This window comes from Dromiciops gliroides, chromosome 4 (genome assembly GCF_019393635.1).
Source record: "Dromiciops gliroides isolate mDroGli1 chromosome 4, mDroGli1.pri, whole genome shotgun sequence".
Lineage (NCBI taxonomy): Eukaryota > Metazoa > Chordata > Mammalia > Microbiotheria > Microbiotheriidae > Dromiciops > Dromiciops gliroides.
Window position 1 is genome coordinate 45,287,242 of NC_057864.1, and position 20,698 is coordinate 45,307,939.

Consider the following 20,698-nt stretch of genomic DNA (forward strand, 5'->3'; position numbering starts at 1 on the left):
GTGCAGTGGGTTTTTGTAGCTCGTTGCCAGTGCTTGCTGGTAACCTGTGCATGAGAACTGGCAAAACCAAAAACACATCATGCCTGATAAATATTACTGTAAAAGGAGGTGCGGAATTCATTGGTGAGAGCTAGGGAGAAAACAGGTGAGCAGGTGGTTAATCAACAAGCATTTATTGTTTACTATGAGTTAGGCGCTGGGTTGTGTGCAGGTGATACAAAGAAAGGCAAAACTATGTTTCCTTCACTGAAGGAACTCACATTCTTTTTTTTTTTTTTTTTTTGGTGAGGCAAATTGGGGTTAAGTGATTTGCCTAGGGTCACACAGCTAGTAAGTGTTAAGTGTCTGAGGCTGGATTTGAACTCAGGTCCTCCTGAATCCAGGACTGGTGCTTTATCCACTTTGCCACCTAGCTGCCCTAGGAACTTGCATTCTAAGGGAGGAGACAACACACAAACAGTTATGTACATACAAGTTATATACCAAGCAAATAGGAAGTCATCTCAGAGAGAAGGCACTAACAGAGAGGGTCTTGTGGGGGGAGTGGTCCAGACTGAGAAGAGATGGAGGATTTGAAGGCTGCACTGCTATGTAGAGAAATACCCAGAAAAAAATCCTTAAACTCACTTGGATATGTTCCCTGTGGAGGATCATGGACAAGAATAACATAAAATGAGAAGGCTGGGACAGGATGCCATCTCTACCAGTGGAGGGAGTACCTAGGCTGATGATATTATGGATTCATCAAAGCTTCAAAACACTAGACTTTACATTTAACATTTGCCTGGAAATTTCAGACAGGATGATTCACTTAGGGACAAAATGGATTTGTGATGTTTTTCTCCTGCTCAAATAGAAGTGGGAACATTGTGTTTATTCTTTACAGATTAAAGGTAGAACCACAATAATACGGCTGTAATTAAAATAACAGCACTGGAATGAAAGGTTCATACATCATCCTCATTCAGATGCCAGACTTTGTGACAATCCACACTTCTTAAGTTATAAACTCCAAAGATTTATAAAAGTAGTGCTGTGATGCATTGTTGTAACCTGGAGTTAACTCTGGGTTCTGGAGGATGATGCCAGAAAATAACAAACTGCAGCAGATTGTACCAAGCCAGAAAAGCTTGGAGTACTGGCCTGGTGATTACTGCCCATCTCATGTCCAAGGATCAAGCCCAGCTAAGTTCCTAGAGGCTTGTCACCCACTAGGTGATGAATTTTTTGGGTCACAGAAACTCATTAAGACAGTCTACTAAGAGATAGAAGGGCTTTGCTCTGCATCAGTGGAGAAAGCATCAACATGGATGAGATCAGGAATCCCTGAAGTACTGAAATAAGGAAAGGTTCTCGTATTGAACATTTGGAATGCTTGGAGGGCCTATGGAAGATTATTACTCTCATGTGATTTGTGGGGTGCCACTAACGATGTTGAGCCATATCTATAATTTAATCTAAAAATAAAGATTTACAAACTGGTACATGTCCATATTGGGGCATGGGGATCCAAAGTTGTACTGCTAGGGGTTTCTTCTTTATTGCAGCAGAATACTTCCCCTGCACATATTATCTCATGCTAAGGAAAAAGGCCAAAGTATGATTATATCTGGGTTTTTTTCCCATCAATTTGTCAAATAACTTAAATATTTGTTGTACTAAAAACATTATAACTTTTACCATGAATGAAACTAAAGCAACATGGTGGTGTGAGTATACTGTAACATATAATTAATGAGGAACTTCAAAGAACAGGAGTTAAGGATGTCATCAAGAAATTGTATATCAGTTAGGGGAGATGGAATGGTCACATGATAAGAATTAGGAATGGCAGGTGGATGGCCAAAGTGTTCCATTGGTACTTGAGATATTAAGGGAAAGAGGAAAGCTTCTAACATGTGGGTTAGACTACTTATGGTGATCTCACAGAAGAACGTGGACAAGATTCACAAAGGATGGGAAGGCAGAGATAGGGAGTCATTTACATCACTGAAAGGAACTTCAACATCAATGAAACAGAAGCTCCATTTCTAGATTGGAGTTGTCTTTACCAACTTGCTGGGAGTGTGGTAAAACTTCAGACCTATTTTAATTTGGGTTTATCTTTGTAGTGACTTGGAACTATCTGTCTTATGTTTTTAATAGTTGCCAATCTTTTGAGTACTGTTTGCTCATATATTTTGACCACCTGTCCATTGAGAATGGCTCTTGATCTTGGGTTTCTATATTAATTCCCAATGGATCTTGGCTACCCTTTTCAGAGATATTTCATGCAAAGATTTCTTTCCTCCCCTTCCCACTCCTGCCATGGACCCTTTCTCTTCTCATCCTAGTTACATTCAGATACATGCTGAAATATGGGCAATAACCATTCTTCATCTATTTGGTCTTTCCTGTGTGGATGGATGGTTCACTCTCTTTTGAGTGAATGCAGATCTTTTTTCAGGAATCTCTGAATTATCTTGGGATTTTATATAATTGATGTATTATTATACATATCTAGGAGAATCTGGAGGACCTTAGTGACCCTTCTAAACTTGAAGTCTACGCTGGATAACCTCCAGAAAAGTGGGTGAAAACTTCTGTCAACCATGCATCTCTCTGTTTTATGTCTTGCTTGATGTTTTTCAGGAAGACTTTTTTTTCTACCAAGAATAGTAGAAGTACCAAAATTAGACCCCTGATCTCAAAGTCTTTGAGAAGAAGGGTGGAAATACCTCAGTTGGACCCCTAACAATATATCCTCTGATGTACAGAGGAGGTTGAAATGACACAATAGAAAACAGTCAGGAAAAGCAGCCAGATTATAGTAAGTATGTATAGAGATGAAAAAATATGGAAATAGTAAATACTGGAGGGCTTGTGACTTTTTTTGTAGGGCAATGTGATTTTCCCAGGGTCACACAGCTAGTAAGTGTCAAGTGTCTGAGGATGGATTTGAACTCAGGTCCTCCTGAATCCAGGGCTGGTGCTTTATCCACTGTACCACCTACCTGCCCCGGACTTGTGACTTTTTAACACAGAGATTTCACTACTAGACATATACTAACAAGGAGGTCAAAGATGGGAAGATCTCAAAGACAGAAAAAAAAATGTGTAGCAGCAGTTCTTATGGAAGCAAAGAACTGGAAAAAAAAACCAAATTCCACTTATTAGGAAATGGTTAAACAAGTTGTGGTATGTGACTCTAATGAAATGTTATTGTACCACAAGAAGAAATGAATATGAAAAATTCAGAGAAGCATAGGAAGACTTATTTGAACTAATGTAGAGTGATTTATGTAGAACCAGAGAGAAAATGTACCAAATGACCATAATAATATAAAAAAGCATAAAATGCCCATAACTGAACATTGGGTTATTATAATAACCAAGCTTGGTCCTAGGGAAAAGATGAGAAAATTTACCTCTTTTTTAGAGGTAGATTACTACGTGTGGACTATTGCCTATACTATTAGATACGGATGATGTGTTGATTGATTTTGCTTCATTTTTTTCTTTCTTTGTAATTTTTGCTACAAGGGATGGCTCACCAAGAAGGGATGGAAGGGATATATTTGGGAGCAAAGGTGATATAAAGCAAATGATACCAATAACCTTAGCAAAGTTCGTTAATGGTTTATGTTATATTTAATGGTTTGCTTGTATACTTAACATTTCCAGTGAACTTGTTATTGGAATAAGATCCAGAAGAGTTCTAATAAAGTTCCATCTTAGGCTTTCTCCTTCATGTATTTTTCTTCTATTTCTCTAGTATTTTTCCTTTAGACTAGGCATAAATTTGAGAAAGGGGAGAAGAATTCTCCCCAATTTTAGTGCCTGGGCCTACCAACAAAGAAGCATGCCTTTTCAAATAAAACATACTAGATTTCTGATCTGGAGTATGTAGGACATCTATTATACAAGGAACAAGATTATTGCTTGTATGTGTCTATTGTTTTTCTCATAAACAGTGGCTACGAATAGGCAGAGCCAGCCCACCCCATATATGTATGGGAGTAATTCTACTCATGATATAAACCTGCACTTTGTCTTCCCTTTCCTGTGGTTGGAAGGAAGAATAGCAGAGCTCATTTTCAACTGAATCACAGTATAACAGTAAAATCTAACCCAGCCCTAGTAAAAAGTACTCATCTAATTTGTGCTATTAAGTGATCTGGGGGAGGGGGAAAGGGAGACTCACTACTCTGGACAAAGCCATTACAAAGTTTCTGCAAACATCAAGACTAATTGCCTCTTTGCAATTTCCTTCTACCCATCTTTCCTAGGTTCTACTCTCTGGGGCCTAGAAGGACAAGTCTCATCGCTCTTTCACATGACAACTCTTAAAACATGTCAACATAGTCTTCTCTTCTCAAGGCTAAACACCCTTAGTTCCTTCAAGTCACCCTTGTATAGAATGCTTTCCAGTTCCTTCATCATACTGGTTGCCCTCCTAGGATAGACCTGCTCCAGCTTGTCGGTACAATACCTGCATTGTTACCCCCAGAAAGGAATGAATACAATCCTCCAGATGTGGTCGAAGGAGAGTACATACTTTTATTCATGCCACCTAAGATTACCTTTCTGGTTGCCATGTCAACACTATTGACTCATGTTGAGCTTTCAGTTCACTAAAACCCCCAGGTCTTTTTTTTTTTTAACATGAACTGTTGTCTGATCATGTTTCCCCCACCCATACTTGTACAGTTGATATTTTTTCCAACCCAAGTGTAGGACTTTAGCTTTATACCAATTAAATTTAATCTTATTTGACCATTTTTTTTGTAGCCCTCCCAGGTCTTCTTGGCTACGCACTTTATTGAACATACATAGTCTTTCAAACTTTGAAGCATACCAGCCATGTCTCCATCCAAGTCAGATATAAAATTGTGGAACAGAAAAGGGCTAAGGTACTCCAATGGAGATTTCTTTTATTCCTTAATCCCAACTCTTTGGGTCCAGCCATTCAAACAGTTATGAATACATCTTAACTTTATTATCACCCAGGTCACTGGGCTCCCATTTTCCTCATAAGGATAGTGAGAAAGACCTTTATGTGCAGCAAATTGAATCAATTGAACACTATTTCTGCTATGACCAAGAGACAGCCATCTATGTTCAAAGAGCAGCATGGTCTCATTTCTAGAAAAGGAAATGAAGGAGTTTCAGGAATGTTTTTCTACTCCTTCAATTATTAGGAAAAATATGAAGTTTTCCTTTGGGATTCAAAGTAGAAAAAAATTTGAAGGGCCAAAAGAGAAATCTGATCTGTGCAAAGAAGCAGGAGAAAGGAAGAATGTTCGATAGAAGTAGAAAGGGAGAAAAGAGATGGCCAAGAATACAAATCTGAGGCTCTCCCTGAAGAGGTGGGGCTAGTTTCTCTGAAGATAAAGCAACTGATTGTCCTTTAAGGAATGACACAATAAAAACATAGGTGCTGCCAGCAAAGAGAACATCAAGGATGGGCCAGAGGAAGAAGCTAAGAGTTGGGGTGGGGGGGTGTCTCCTAGCTGAGAGGTACCGAGGCATATGTCTAAGAGACAGCAGAGGACATGCTCAAGGCTCACTCTGGGGGATTTACATGGGGCACAAATGGCACTGCCAGAAGGAACCTAGAAACCACACAGTGAAATATTATGAAGTCTTGGGTAAGAAATTGAAGACCATAGGGAATCAGGTGGTGTTTTTTAATCATTGCTGTTCATGGGAAGAAAGTGATGCTGAAAGGAAAAGCTGATTTGGGAATCAAACAGTTGACTAAGAAGATCATCTCTGAGAATGGAATTTAGTGTTCTGCATCAAGGCTTAAAAGGCAAGGAAGATAGGCTTGTTCATGGTCAGAGATAGAGTGCTCCTGATGGAGAAGAATAAGAATCAATTTGCTTGTCATCATATACATTTAAGCAAAAGGGGCTTTAAGACTGAAAAGGATGGGGGAAATTTAAAGCTGTTTATTTCTGTCCACCAAGCTAGATACAATAGAGAACAGCTACAATGCTGGGTATAGATTGAGATGCACACGATAGGTTTTGGGAGAGCAAATTTCAGATGGTTCAGAGGAAGGATTAATGATAAGTTCCCTCTGTCAATCATCTCCTATTTATCCTATATATAACGTGCTTTGTCTATATTTGTTTGCATGTCGCCTTCCCCATAAGTTTCTTGAGGGCAGGGACTAGCCTTTGGCATTTTTTGTATCTTTAGCCTAAGGCACATAGTAGGCACTTATTAAATATTGATTGATTGATAGGATTTTATGGGCATCATTTATACATGTGGCATCAGCCCAGGAAGACAGGAGACTCTTGAGAATAAAATTGTCTGAAGGATCCCACAGGTGAAAGCTAATGTGAATTCACTGACTGATTAAAATTTTTAAAAATATATACATAAGATAGGTCAGGTGGAACATGAAAGCATGGCCCAAACCTGTAAATGTGGCATTTGGGAATGCTAAAATGTAGAGTCAGTTGCATTTTTGAAGGTATTTCGGGGGGTCTTGGGTAGAGCTTAGGCAAGTCACTGAATTTCCTCTGCCATCTTGGCTCCCCCGCCCCCAGCTGCATTTTAGGTGAAGAAAGCTAAGGACAACAAAGAGAGTTTGGTGGTGGTGGTGGTGGTTATTCTTTATAACGTGCATGGGGAGAGGGTAGAGATAATGATCAAAGAAAGGATATAAAGGCTGCTTGGGGTGAAAAAGAAGGTGGTAATTGGTTAAACTGGTTAATTCTTATTTCATTTCCGTTTCTTTTGAGAAATTTGCTTAATTAAATTTATGCCCACAAAGGGGCATAAATGACCTCTGTACTGGAAATGACAACAAAAAATGGCTAACAGGAAGTGCTACCAAAGATAAGTAGGAAGTTAATAAGGGACCACCAAGCTGACCTGATGAATTCAAAGCTATGCCACCCAGATGATGAACATTCTAGAATATTCAAAGAACTGGTGGACATGATGGTTGAGGCACTGTGATATCTGAAAGGACATGGAGAAAGAAAGAGGGGAAGCAGGGCTGAACGTGGGCAAATATAGTCTTGATTTTCCAAAAAGGGAAGAGAAGAATGTTCTGTAACGATTGGAATGATGCCACCTGCTGGAGAGCTTCTGTAGCAAACCTCCACCATGAGGAGAAGGCCTCTGAGGGCAAGCCATGTGGTCAAGGTCCTTGGCATCAGGAAGTGACCTTTGCTCGTGGGTACTGTCTATCAAAACTACCAGCCAATCAACTTGAGGAGCCTCCCATTTCTGGGAGAAGAACATGAAGTAGGAAGTAGATGCTGGCAGAGGGGTTCTCTCTCTTTTGGTTCCTGACCTTGCCATGGTGGGTTGGTTGATGGGTCTCTTAGAAATAGTTAGATTTTTACCTTTCTCTCTGAGCCTAATGCTATTTAATAAATACTTAAACACTTAAATACTCTTGCTAAAGCTTATAATTTATTGGCGACCACTCATTAGATTTTAGATAGTATAGCTAGAATTTTAGCCCCTTACAGTTCCAAAACTATAAGATAGTAAGCTTGATATCAGTTCCTGGCAAAATTCTTCCCTTCCTTCAACTGAATTTAATAAGTATTTATTATACACCTAAAATGTGCAAGCTACTGAACTAGGCACTGAGAATATAAAGACAAAAGCAAAACCATTCCTGACCTCAAAGAACTTACATTTTGCTGAGGCGATCAATCACATAGCCAGAAAAGTAAATACTAAGCATACAAAAACCAATACACTAAGTAATTTCAAGGGGAAGAGAGGACACTGGAAAATGCATAGATCAGGAAAGGTTTTGGTTAGGGAGTGTCCCTTGAGCTGTGCTTTGATGTGGACTAGGGAGGAATGCTCCAGAAGGAGAAGATTCAGACATGGGTAAAGATAGCGAGGCAGGAATGTTGTGTACAGCACACAGCTAGCAGGCCAATGTAGCTTGAACAAAGGGTATACAAAGGGGCATAATACGTAATAAGTCTGTAACAGAAAATTGGAGTCATATGGTGGAGGACTTTCAATGTTAGGCTGAGAATTTTGTACTTTGTCATATACAGAATAGGAAAATGTTTGAGTAAGGGAGTGGTGCAGGGAGAGCTGTGCTTGTGGAATATCAGCTTGGTAACAGGTTGGTGAATGGATTGGAGAGAAAAGAGACTGGGAAAAAAGTCACCAATTAGGAGGGTACTGCAATAATTTGTGCCAGAGTTGATGAGAGCCTTGAAACAGGATAGAGGATATCTGAATGGAAAGAAGGGACTGAAATGCAAAAATGTTCTGCAGGTAGGTAGGATTAATAAGACTTGTTAACTGATTGGATTTGAAGGAAAGAAAAGAGTAAAAAATAACTGTAAAGTGATGAGCCTTGGTATATATTTGTTTGCATGTTGTCTCCCCCATTAGAATGTAAACCCCCTGAGGGTGGGGGACTACCTTTTGCATCTTTTTTGTATCTCTAACACTGAGCACAGTGCCTGGCAAATAGGAGACACTTAATAAATGTTTATTAATTGATTGTGTAACTGGAAGAACAGTAGTCCCATCAACGAAAACAGGAAAATTCGGAAGAACAATAAATTTTGTCTTGGATATATTGAGTTTCAGATGCCTATGGAGTTGTCCCATAAAGCAGTTAGCTCACAGCCAAAACTCAAGATGGAGATTATGGATGGATATATATTTGGAAGTCATCACCATAGAGATGATAACTGAACTCATGTCAACTGATTAAATCAACCAACCAACCAACCAACCAACCAACCAACCAACCAACCAACCAACCAACCAACGAATAAACAAGCATTTTAAGCACCTATTATTTGCCAGGTTCCATGCTAGACATTTGGGATTAGAAAGACAAAAATAAAGTCTCTGCTCTCAGGGATCTTATTAATCAGAAGAGACAACATATGCATAAAAAGTATATGTTTAATAAATACAAGGTAATTTTCCACCTCTTTTTTTGCAGGCAACTGAGAAAAATAGCAATGCTTTCATGTGGGTATGAACAGGGTTTTAAAGTAAACAAGGGATTTCTTAGAAAAGGAGGTGAAGAGGAATGCCTTCCTGGCTTGAAGGGCAGTCAGTACAAAGGTACAGAGATGAGTACCCTTTGGCAAAAACAGCAAGGAGCTAGTTTCACTAGACATAGAGAGGGGAATAATGCACCATAATAAGGTTGAAGTAAGTTATACAAGGTAAACAGAGGAGCTAATATTAGATACCAGAAGCAAGTGGAGGTGTTTGGATTTTACTGAGTACCAGACTGATGTAATCAGAGCTATACTTTAAGAAAATCAGTTTGGTAGTTGTGTAGAGGATAGACTAGCTTGGAGCTCTCTCCTCCCAAGGTAGGCAGGTCAATTAGGAGACTATTCTAGTAGTCTAGGCAAGAGGTAATGAAGGCCTCAACTAGGGTGGTGGCCAAGTAAGTACAAAGAGGGTAAATACAAAAGATATTATAGAAGTATAAAGGACATGATCTGGCAACCAATAGGATTTGTAAAGTGAGCAAGAGTGAAGTGTCAAAGTAATGCCAGAGTTGTCAACCAGGGTGACTGTAAGGATGATGGTGACCTCCACAGAAATCTCCCCCCATCAGTTTCATAATACTTTAAATTTTCCAATGAGAGAGTCACCCCTTTGAGTTAATATGTTTTGGTCTGGAACTGTGATTTTATTGATGTAGGGAATTCCTCAGTGAGGAAATTCCTTCTTCCAGTGGAAATTGTCAATTACAGTTATCCCTTCCACATCATGATTTTCCCTATCAGAATTCTGATATATCACAGGTTTGCATAAGAAATTAAATGGAGATTTTGGGGCAGTTTTACAGAAGCCACAGATGACATGTGAATGCTAGCAGATAACACAAAAAAGTTTAAAAATTCAGAAATGCATAAAATATATGTAAAGTATTATAATATATCAATATATTTTATCTTCTAATACTCTAATGATTCAGACTTCTTCTTTGATATGGAGGGACAAAAATTTTATGCAGATTTTTCAGATTCCAGGGGCATGCACCCCCTTAAGTCCTAGTGTAAAGAATACTATATTCTGCAGCTTACAGATTGAGAGTTGCCTGGGGTCCTGAGAGATTAGGTGATAAATTTATATATATATATATATATATATACATATATATATATATATATATACATATATATATATACATATACATATATATACATACACACACACACACACACATATGGATGAGAGAACTCAGATGAGAGGATGCCTGCATTGTTAGAGACAGGAGCCACACCAATGAATCAATGAGATCGAAGATTAGTCTAAGTGTAAATAATCACCAAGATCACCATGTGGAAAGGGGAAAGAAGACATCTGAGGAGCTGGAAGATACCCAGTAATGATAACATGGATAATAATTATTCAAGGAGATGAAGACAACAGTCAATAGTCAAGTAGGGCAATGATAGCCAAACGAGGGCAATGTCACTAGATTAGAGGCAGGAGATTTAAACTAAACTGCCCCCTCTAGCTGTTCTCTGACTTTATCCTGTCCTCATGTCTCTGCATTTTTGCCCTCACAGTTTCTGAAATAGACAGTTTCTGTCAGAGGCAGAATAATCATCGGTTTGCATTGACAGAAGGAATTTCTTCACGGGGAAAGTGCTCCCTACACCAGTGAAATCACAATGGCTATTCAAGGTCATCTCTAAGGACCTAATCTCAAATGGGAGAAGGTAAGATGGGGGGGGGGGGTGATTTCTTAGTAACTCTACAATCTTTCAGTGCTAGCTGCCTAGTCTGCTTTTATATAGCTCTAACCCTAGACATCCCTTCTACAATTCAATTCGACAAGTACTGGCTGATTGCCCAACATGGGCAAAGCAATGTGCTAGAGCACTTTAGGAGATAAAGAAAAGTGAAGCATGGTCCCTTGCCAAGAATAAGCATTTTAAAATCGAGAGGCAGGATGGGTCCCTGTGCTGATCTTGAAAAAAGTCTGGGTAAAGAGATCAGGAAAAACCACGATATCATCTTTCATAAGAATGTGAACCATGGCATACTGGTGAATTTATCCAAGCCAATTTTCAGTCTCTGATGTCACTAAGGTAAGGTGAATGTTGTGGGAGGGCATACGTGGTTCCCTCTCCCTCCTTTCTTTATTTTGCTCTTCTCTCTCCTTCCAGTGACATCCACTTGGTACAGTGGAAAGAGTGCTGGATCTGGAGCCAGTAAAGTCTGTTCCCGGCTCTGTCACTTCCTACCTCTGTATGATTTTCGGCAAGTCCTTTAACTTCCCTGTGCCTCCCTCGTCTTTCAAAAGTGAGGGGGGGGGGTTGGCCTCGTTGATCTCTAAAGTGATTTCTAGCCCTCAATCACCTTCACAGGGAATGGGGTCTCTTTCATTTTAACTGCTGCTCTTCCACACGTGGGGTGGGCTCAACATCCCTGGTTCTATCCTCTGGGCTTCAGGGTTATGGGACCTCTGAATCTGTAGACCCAGTGAAGGGTTTGGGGATTCCCACCTGATCGTCTCTCGCCAATGTCGATCTGGACTTGATGGCTTCTCCTCTTCTAGCTCGGCCGGGATGCTGGGTGAGAGATGCGAGGATGCTCTTCCCGGCCTTAGTCCGGGGCTCCTGCCAAGGCTCAGGGTGGCTGGCTCCTGGGGGCTGTAGTTCGGCGTGGGAAGGCTCGCATCGCCCCATACCCAGCAGCCCGAGAATCTGCCGCAGGGCCCAAGGTGAAGCGCTGTGCACGCAAGCTCTCTGTGGGCGGCCGGGCGGGCGTCCTGTCCGCAGCATCTCCTAGGACAAGACCACGCCCCGCGCTCTCCGTTGCTAGGTCCACTGTTTGCCGCGTTCTAGAGGTGCCGCGAGTCTGGGCCAACGTACACAGAACGCGTGGGGAGGGGTGGAAGGCGAAGAGAGGCTTAGCTGAAGGCATCCTCCCCGGGCCCGCCAGGGAAGAGGTGGCGTTGGCTTCTGGTTTTCTCCAGTGCATCCCTTTAGCAGAAGAGCTGCGACAGGAGGACCACCTTCGAATCTGGCCTCCTCTCTTCGGCCCCCATCCCCCGAGGCTCCCCGCTTCTCCTGCAGGCCTCTCCTCATGCACCCCACCCCTCCACGAACCTGGAATGGTCTGGTCCGTCGGTAGTCCCCGCCCCTTGTTCGGGCAGCAGCTGCTCCAGCTGCTGCAGGGACTGGGCGCGCGGTGGAACCCGGAGCCGGAGCCCGAAACAGCGGCTGCCGCGGGCGGCGGGACTGCCGGGCGGCGGGCTGGACGGGGAGGACCGGACTGGACGCGAGGGGACCGGCGCGGGAGGGGCGGAGCGGCGCAGCATCCTCACCCGCCAGAGGCGCAGCGTGCGCTGGGTGGGTAGTGACCCTCCGAAAACAGACGTTCTCCGCCCCAGAAAGTGGGGCGAGGCCCCGCGGGGTCCCCAGGGAGGAGGCGGCCTGGCCGGTGGCATCCATTCTTCTTCCCAGGCCGGTCTCTCCGGTGAGTGATGGCCCATCTCCAAGCGAGGCGTCGCCTCTCCTGCTCCATCCTCTCGTCGCTGCCAAGTCTGGGCCCAGTGCTCGACCCCGCCCTCAACGGGGACGTCGGGGGGCGGCCCATTGCGTCTTCAGCACTGCTGCTCTGGGCACATTGTCCTCGGTGGGAGCGAGTGACCGGCTGGGGATTCAGAGCCGGCCCTCTGGGGGAGAGGGGAGGGCAACTGGCAGGTGCGCTCCCCCCACCTGGCCTGGTTGGGTCGGGACTGGGTTGGGCGGGGCCGGATAGGTAAGTAAGGAGGTAAGTAGGGGAGGGAGGAAGTGGGGGGGGGAAGAGGGAAGACTTCCTTTCTGCATCACTTGTCCTCTTGTTCGGTCCTCACCCTGCATCTGGGTACATCATGATGCTCTGCATTCCATAGGGATCAGGTTCGTGGCTTCCTCTGCTGGCCTCAACCACAGGCAGTACGGCTCTTCTCTTGATTCCTTTCTCTTCCCTCTTTCTGTATCATGGATAGTAAATCTCCTGGTACCCTCTTTATCTTCTTGGTCGGCCATTTCTTTTTGACCCGAAGTATCAAAAAGATGCTGAGTTATGTTCTAGCTAGGGATAGGGCTCTGTTGACCTTTGAATTAGAGGACTGTCCCTTTGCTGGAATGTACCAACTGGAGGCCAGGCTTGAGGTGGGATGTCACAGAATGGGAAATGTAACAATCTACTTTGCATAAAATGGACAAACCATTTTTTGAACAACAACACATCTTTCAGGACATATGTTTCATCGGACTTATTTTACTTTTAGAATGAAAGTCTGATCATGAAGTCAGATTTTGAACTGGAAGGTCATCTATGTCAACCCCTTCTGCTTTTGCAGATAAGGAAACTGAGACCCAGAAAGATTGTGACTTGCCCAAGGTCACCCAGATAATCGGTGACAGAACTGGAATCTAAACCTGGGTCCTCTGAATCCAAAAATACTGTTTTTTTTTTTTTCATTAGGCCAGGTCATCTTTCAAGGAGGAAAAGTCCTTTTTCTTAGATTGCATTTGCCAAAACAAGTACCTAGCCTGCTCTACCAAGAAAAACTAGGTTACATCTTTCAAAATGAATACATAGTGGATATGTAAGTGTAGGAAAAAAAATATCTGTAGAAGTTTCAAAAAGAAAAAAAGAAAATCTCTAAAAATAGGTTTTCCCTTTCTGAAGTTTTGAACTTAGCATCTGGAGAACAATGACCTAATTATGCATGGTGTTCATGGAGTTGATGGTACTGCCTTTGGATAACATCAGCTAAACATAGAAAAGGCATATAAACACAGTGCCATAGTTAAAAGGTGTATCTTGGATGACTCCGGAGGCATCATCATCATCATACCTCTTGGGAGTAGGATTCATTTGTTTTGGCCATATGTCTACAGTGAAAAACTCCACTGGCCCCAGCTGCTTCTACATCATAAAGTGATGTGCTTAGGATGTTTTTCTTTGCCTGTTATTCTTATGTTTATAGATTTTCTTTTAGTATTTAAATTTGATATGAAGTATTCTGTTAGGGTAGCCAGAAATCTTTCTTTCTTGAATAGTGCTTACCTGTGTGGAGGTGCCTGCCACTAATTATATTGAATAAATTCTTTGTTGAAAAATACTTTCAAATTAAAATGAGGTATTGATAGGTTAAAACTCACTATTGAAATAAGGGCAAACTTCCCTATGTTATTGGAGGGACTACTGAACTGAATTGTTTTTTTTTTCATTTATTTGATAGAACTGATAGATTATAGGTTCTATTTCTACTATACTGGTCATTTAATATGGTTCAATTCCATGGTTATAGAGTTGTCAGCCACCCTGACCAGTTTTCTCATAGCACCTTGAGAAATGGGATTGTCCCCTCTCCCTTAACACAGGCACACCTACACGCAGTGTTACCTCTCTTACCCACCCTCACTCCTCTCATCCCCCCAAGGAACAACTTCTCTGCAGGTTCTTGTTTGCTTCATTTCTGATTTATAGTGGATCAAGAAATTGGGTCAATCATAGGATATCAGAATCACCTTAGTTCCTTGCTGGCTGATACCCATTGAAAATTAGGGTTATACCAATCAGCTGTTCCTTGAGTAATGTCAAGAATATTAGAGCCACAATGACCCAGGAAGTCAGGAGAGTTATGCTTTATTACTGGCTCTGGTCACTTAACCTGGTGAGAAGCTAAGCTCCCTGATGGTAGGGAGCACATTATTTTCATCTTTGGATCTTCAATGTTTAGCACAGGACCTTCATTCCTTCATTGAACAGATAGCCACGTAAGTGTTTTGTGTAACAGTGGGCAAGTTAATTTATAAGATTATTTTTATCTTTATCTTTCAATTTTTAAAATAGGGCTATATCATTTGTATCCAACTTGCAGTTACTGTGAGGCTCGAGTAAGATCATTTAGTAAATAGATTTGAATAACTATAAATGGATGTAGAAGTTTAAGGTATTTTAATAACATTTATTGACAAGTATTGTGTACATTAGTTGGAAGATAGTATGTTATGAAGAAGATGCACTTCTTTGATATCACGCTTAGTCTAGTTAGGGGATAAAATGTTTACTTGCTTGGAAAAAAGCCATGAATAAATCAGGCCAGAACAGAACAGAACAGAAGTGCCAAATGAGGGTGTAAACAAGAACTGCTATAGAAGTTGAGATGAAGAGATCACTGTATTATAGTGTGATTATGGAGCATGGAGGGTTAAACAATGTTGTGGATTAAACGATGGGTTGACTTTGGATAGGCAGAGAGAATAAAAGAGCAAAACCAAGCAAGCAAGTTTGGAGGCAGGTTTATTAAAGGTGTATAAATGTCAAATGGGCCGGTATTCTAAAGAAGGTCTTGAAGTTAAAGAATTTGTACTTGATCTAATAGGCAATAGGGGATTGTTTCAGATTCTCAATTAGAGGCAGAAACTTAAAGTAGGTAAAAATTGTTATTGCCCTCTCTTGCCCCAAGTCTCCTCCTCCTCCAGCTTGTTTTAGATCTCAACTAATTCCCAATAAGGAATTTTTATGGATAACTAATAAAATAATTATTAATTCAGTACTTCCTATAATACATATGTGTATATGTACACATATCTATGTACCTCCACACATACCATACATTGTACATAAATAGAGTAAGCATAGTGGAGGGAATAGAGAACCAGTCTCAAGGGACAGGAAGACCCGAGTCCAAGTGTTGCCTCTGACAAGCGTTGGCTATGTCCCTAGTCGGACAAATGAGTTAACCTCTTAGTAACTGAAGAAGTTCCCTAATATTCAGAGTTAGTTGCAGACTTACAGTGTGTATTAATTAAGAGAGTTTCCTCATTAGTAGTTAACTGTAGCAAAGAAATTGCCCCCTTCCGATGATGAGTGCATTTTAATAGGGGACTTTTAAGCAAGAGAAAGCCTTTAAGACTCAAGGTAGCCTCCCAGCACCTTTCCAGGCCATAATGGGAAATCCTTTGGGTGCCGGGAACCCCATAAATCAGACTCATCATTTAGTCCATCTTGAAGGACGACTTGTTTTTTGTGTGTTTGTTGGGTGGTGTGAGTTAGGTTTTTAAGCCCTGGACAGGTGATACTAGATGGCAGGCTTGGTCGAAGAATAAGATTAGCGCCACAAGGTGGTATAGTAGGGGATTCCAGAAGGAATCGGAGACCTGGGGGTGTGTATAAATTGGGATCTCACCACAGTTATTGGCTCTTTGATTGTGTTCCAACTTTTGCTTGCTGGTCTAAAAACCCCCGTCCTGGCAAGTCTTTGCTCCTTATTCTAGCCGGGGTTCCTGCTCTCGTGGGCCTAGCACCCAGAAATTTAGGCAAAAGTCTGATCTAACAACTCTGAGATAAAAAGTATGTGGATGGGTATCCACAGGCAGATTCCTAGGTTGATTAGGCACTTTTCTATCCTAAGTTCCCAAGCGCTTGGAGCTGCAAGGAATTCCCTTTGAAAGTGCTATCCATTTACCAAGACTCTGGTGATACAACCAGAAAAGCTCTTCACTCCACTGTAGAGATACAGGGATACACAATTCCTAGCAAAGCTGCTGTTACAATAGATAGATAGTGGGGCAGTCAGGTGGCTCAGTGGATAGAGCACTGGCCCTGGAGTCAGGAGTACCTGAGTTCAAATGTGGCCTCAGACACTTGACACTTACTAGCTGTGTGACCCTGGGCAAGTCACTTAACCCTCTTTGCCCCCCCCCCAAAAAAAAAACAGAAAAAAAAAAAACCACTAGATAGATAGTGTGGTGCTTTGGAAAGAACACTTGTCCTTGGAGTTGGGAGTTCTATGCTCCATTACCAGCTTTGCTACTGTTCTTTGTGTGACCATAGAGCAAATCATTTAAACTTTCTTGTCCCTAGATTTCTCATCTAGGAACTATAAGGGGTTGAACCTTTGTGATCTCTAAGGCCATCTATCTATCTATCTATCTATCTATCTATCTATCTATCTATCTATCTATCTATCTATCTATCTATCTTTATACACACATATAGGTGTATATATATGCACATATATAATATGTATGTGTATATAATGCATATGTATATATGTGTGTGTATATATATGTATACATATATATATATATATATATATATATTTATATTTCAGTACTAGAATGCATCTGCCATCTTAGATCTATTGGCATGGGTTGCCGCCCATCATCCATGTCCTCTCTGAAATTCTTTAGAGGTCTTGCTGTTCCTTTAGGCCTTTTAAATCTTTCAAGAACATTAGTGCTGCCACCCATATGTCCTGGTTTCCTTCTTCTTTGATAAATCATTGGCTTTTCACCTATTCTGACCATGTACTCTGGATACCTTCTCTGCCATTTACTTCTTGGTCCTATGTTGTAGCCTACGGCCATCCACCATGTTTCTTTCCATTCCCCCTTGGATCACCTGAAATTTTGATTCTTCAATTGACTGATTCATTCCTACATAGAGCATTACTAGAAGGATGCTGATGTTAAAAAAACAAGAAGCAGCCACAAAACAGGGTGTGACCGGGAGCTCTTTGAGATAATAGGGAAGCAAGGCCAGTTTTCCTCAGGGCGTTTGTAAAATGAAGGGGCTGAAATAGATTCTAATGTTACTTCTAGCTCTGAATCCTGTAATCTCCCTTCCCTAAACTCTGTTTTCCCCCTACAAAATGGTACATTTAATACCAATCTCACAAAGCATTTTCCCACTCCCTCTAGTTTTTACTTTGTCTTGTTCTTTCTACCCCTAAATTTCTTTCACCTGTGGGGTGAGGTCAGGCGAGAGCTCTTTCCTGGAGCGTTGGCCTAACTGGTCACCTTCACCACCTTTGACAGTGGGTGGACTCGTAGCTTACTCCTCTTTCTCCTACTCAGACCAATTTCCTTCTGCTGATGACTTCCCCATACCATCCCCCCCCCCAAGACCTAGGTGGGTCCTTAGAGGAAAGAGGCTGAAAGGAGTCCCCTTCAGGCAGACTAGAACTGATAGAATGGGGGGGGCGGAATGTGGCCTAGAGCAGGACTTTTTAAACTTTGTTCATTTGTGACCCTTTTTTGCCCAAGAAATTTTTACACAACCCTGGATATATAGGTATACATAACATTTTACTGTGGTCAAATGCGACACCACATTCAGTTACCCATAGTTTAAGGACCTAGGGCTTAGGGGACTGGGTCTAAGACCTGGCTCCCTCCTACCCCAAAACCTGGTCCAGAGGAGAGGGAGGAGGGACTGATGGGGCTGTTTGTCTCTTTGGCAGTTAAACTGCCCTGGTCATAGTGGAGGGAAGAAGGGAAGATATAGAAGACAGAGCACAAAGTAACTTAAAAATGCCTCTCCCTAGTGAAACTTATACACCCCAAAGAAAAGAAAACAGGAAACAGAAAAAAATCCTGTTTATACCTCAAAGGACATAGCCTCTCATTTCTGGCACTAAGAAGCCTATCCCAGACATTGTAAGCAGGTAGAAAAGGGATTTTGAAAGGGGGTAGGGTGGTTATTGTTTAGTTGTGACCTGCTATATAAAAAAGGTTTTGTTGTTTTTAACTTGCCCTTTAAAAATAAAAAAAATAATCTAAATAATCCATTTATTTATTGTTGACATTCTCTCTTCAAGATAAATTTAGCCTGGACCTGAAGTGCTACCTCATCCTGTTTTAGTCATGGTGGAGGGAGTGATATGTGTAGATGTGTTTTCAGGCTGGGTTCTTCTCAAACCTCCTTCCCCCCACCTCCAAATTTCCTTATGATATTGCTTGTTCACACACTAGCCTTGACTTTTTTCTAAATTTCTGTTTGACAAGTTAAACCTGATGAGGCACTCATTATTACTTCTTACCCATGCTTCTTTGTGGGATTGTGGGCCTATACAATTACTTCATATGTAACTTTATCTGGAATCACAGGATTTGAAGTTGTAATAGAGACCTTAGAAATAACCTCAACTATCTCCCTTCATTTTATAATTGAAAAAAACAACAACAACCAGGGCTCACACAGAAAGGTCCTATAGGTTAGGATCAGAGCCAGAATGAGAATCCAATTCTTCTGCCTCTAAATTCATTGTTCTTTCTATTATACCACAAAAGGAGCGTGCAAAAACAACAGGGCTAGGCCTTAGATAACTATCTTCTCTTCTTTTGGATTCTGTGTCTGTCTGATAGAGTGAGGAGGAGGGCAGAACAAATGCTTGGATGTTCATCCTTGGCACCTTCCTGCCGATCCATGTATCCTTGGATTCTCAGAGACGAATGGAGAACAAACTCCTTAGTCTCCTTGTGCCTGACATTGACCCTATTCTCCAGGGCTCCTGGAAGCCTTGTTCTTGAAGAGCTTAGTGACATTGTTGAGTCTGTGTGGGGTGGCCCACAATCTGTATTTCCTTTTTCCCCTCTTACATGTGTTCCCTCCTGTGGCTAGTGCCTTTTTTTGGAAATTACCTCCCATTCGTATTGGTCATACATATATCTTATCTATTTCTGTACATACATATTCATAATTGTTTCTGTCTTATTGAGAACTACTTGAACGAATGAAATGGAAATGATTTGACAGGAGATTATTTGAGTTTTTCGGTTTTCTTAACCATTATTTAGCAACTTTTGTTTGGACATTGTTTTAAGTTTATGTCTTGATTTCTTGTTCCATGTCATTTTGTCTGATGGCTATAGTATAAAAATGAAGATCTCAAGGGGGTGTACTCTTCTTTTTTCATGCATGCCTTTAAAAGCAAATGAGACATTTGACAAGGCAAGCCAGTAGCAACAATGTTGTTTTTCCATTTTTATCTTTTCACCTTCTTAGTCCCTCCAGATGCTCTCCAGTTTAGTAATCTTCCTAAAACGTGGTACTGTGAAAGAAACACATTTCTCCAGATATGATCTGATCAGGGCAGAAGTTCACTGGATTCTTATTTCCATGTCACTGGATATAGAATCCCTTTTAATGTAGCCCCAAGATAGCACTATTATTATTAGATATTTTTTGAATATCATATTACATTGGTGACTTATTTACCTTGCAGTCCACTAAAACCTCTATCTTTTCCAGACGAATGACTATTTAACCATGTCTTCCTCATCTTGTATTTCTGAAATTGTATTTTTTGGACCCGTGTAGGACTTTGCATTTATCCATGTTAAATTTCATCTTATTAGATTTAGGCCAGTATTCCATCCTGCCAGGGTATTTCTGGGTTTTGATTTTGACATTCAATGTATTAGCAGTATCACCTGTAAATTTGATAATCATTTTTTGTCTTTATTTAAGTCATTGATAAAACATTAAACAGTCCAAAGCCAAGCACTGATCCCTTAGCAATCATCTAGAAACCTTCCAAAATGACATTAAATCATTAGCAACTATTCTGAATGCAGCATAACATGAATACTTTCCAAGCCACCTAACTAAGCAATTGCCCATAACCTTTATCTTTCTTCAATCTGTCAAAAAAATCAATCACTTATTACATGGTTTTATGTCAAGCACCAGCCTAGGTGTGGAGATACAAAAGCAAAAGAATGAAACTATCCTTGCTTTTTGAAGACAACAATAATTGCTTTGCTTTGGGTAGGCTATCTGGCATTCTCTTGATCCACCATAATCTTGTCAAAAATGGAAATATTAGTCTAGCATCATTTATTGTTGAGTAAAGCAGGCTGACTCTGTAATCAATGCTTCACTTCTTAGGTATTAACCTGTCCCTTTAACTAACTTTATTAATTATAAGTCATGCTCA

The 20,698-nt window shown here is 41.1% G+C and overlaps 1 protein-coding gene and 1 long non-coding RNA gene across 5 annotated transcripts in view; one reads left to right on the forward strand and one right to left on the reverse strand.

Annotated features, from left to right (window-relative positions):
- The window catches only part of LOC122754381, a 77,378-nt gene extending 65,769 nt beyond the window's left edge, over positions 1 to 11,609 (reverse strand). For both annotated transcript variants that reach the window (XR_006356363.1, XR_006356362.1), the window contains exon 1: positions 11,475 to 11,609. This is a non-coding gene — a long non-coding RNA (uncharacterized LOC122754381). The remainder of the gene's footprint in view (positions 1 to 11,474) is intronic.
- A 641-nt stretch (positions 11,610 to 12,250) lies between these two features.
- Positions 12,251 to 20,698, forward strand: part of TTLL7 (tubulin tyrosine ligase like 7) — a 178,156-nt gene continuing 169,708 nt past the window's right edge. Inside the window, exon 1 of one of the 3 annotated variants that reach the window (XM_044002763.1) lies at positions 12,251 to 12,450. The gene's annotated coding sequence lies outside the window, so the exon portion shown is untranslated. Of the gene's footprint in view, positions 12,451 to 12,600; positions 12,678 to 20,698 lie in introns of those variants that run through there. The other 2 variants (XM_044002765.1, XM_044002764.1) reach the window with 2 other exon arrangements.